We start from the raw sequence: 1,442 nt of genomic DNA on the forward strand, positions 1-1,442 counted from the left end.
CCTTTTGAGTCGTCCGTTTTTTTTTTTTTCCGTTTTCTCTTTTAAAGCTTCTCCGCCTCATCCCGCCTCACCGGAGCCAGGCTCCGGCGAGCGCGCGGGGCCTCGCGGGTACGCGCCGCGCACACCCGAGGCTTGCCTGGGCACCTAAAGCCCAACACACCCCCCCGGTCTCCCTCTGTAGAGGGGTCCGCGCTCTAGGGCGGCCCGCGGGGGGGAGGAGGTACGACAGAGCCTAACAACGGACCGCCGGGGCCCAGCCGCGGCTACGCAGCCTGGGCCCCCACCTCGCAAGGGCGACTTCCCTCGGCACCGGCGGAAGCAACACGCGGGCCCTCCTCCTTCCGCTCTCGCTTGCCTCACGCGGGTCTCGGCAGGCACCGGGGCGGGCACGCACGCGCGCACCCCTCTCTCACCCCCGCCTTCTCGGGATCAGGCACGGCACCCTCCCGCGAGGCGTGCGTGCTCTAAAGGTCTTACCCCGCTCGACCCCCCTTCTTTTTTTTTTTTTTTTTTCTCCACATCCTTTCTCTCCCTCTCGGCCGCACTCCTGTTTTTTATTTCTCTCGGCTCGAGGGGCGCACGCCCACACGCGTGAGCGGTGACCGGAAGGGTGGGCTGGGAACGGGGAAACGGCACCGCCACCCGGCCTCAGGCACCTGAGGGACGGCCTGGAGCGTTCCAGGGGCACCGCCAAAGGGCCACTCGAGGCGCACCGGCACCACCTGGGTGGGGCGCGCGGGTGCGTCGGACCAGAGAGCCCCCCCGCCGCGGGGGGCGGGGGAGGGCCCGACGCGAGGCAGAACACCAGGGCCACGAGCAGAGGCTGTCCTGCTCGGTCTCAGGACCCCGCCACCGCCGACGCTGGCCGCGAGGCCGCGAACGAGGGCAGATGAGTGAGGTCGGGCCGGATTCCGTGCCCCTGCCCCTCTGCGCACCACCGGCGGGTGGGGAGGAGGAGCGAGGGGCCCGCGCGCTGAGCGAGAAGAGCGGTCCCATTCGCCACGAATGTCCGTCCCTCGTCTTGGCGCGGCTCGGACCCGGCCCGGGAGAGCACGACAACACCACATCGATCGGGTCAGCCCAGGCACAAGCGAGGAGGAGAAGACCCCCCGCCAAGGCTGCCAGGAGGCGGGCGAGGACAGCCCCGGAGAGGACCCGCTTTCTGCCTCGCCCGCCCCGGCTGCGGAAAGGTGGCCGCGAGGACCCCGCACACGGAGAACGCCTGACACGCGAGGCACGTGGGCCTGGGGGAGGGGGAGCGGGGCACACTCTGGCGAGCACCGCGGCCACCGCGGGTGCCTGCGACAAGGGGCACGCGGGTCAGAGGGCCCGCGGCGCCCGTGCCACGCCGCCCTCGGGCACTGGAGACCGGGGGGAGGCACCGCGGCTGGACATCTGGACGCGCGAGAGCCGGCGCACGGGCCCCAGGCGGGCGGCTCAAG

Source organism: Loxodonta africana, unplaced genomic scaffold, assembly GCF_030014295.1.
Source record: "Loxodonta africana isolate mLoxAfr1 unplaced genomic scaffold, mLoxAfr1.hap2 scaffold_444, whole genome shotgun sequence".
Lineage (NCBI taxonomy): Eukaryota > Metazoa > Chordata > Mammalia > Proboscidea > Elephantidae > Loxodonta > Loxodonta africana.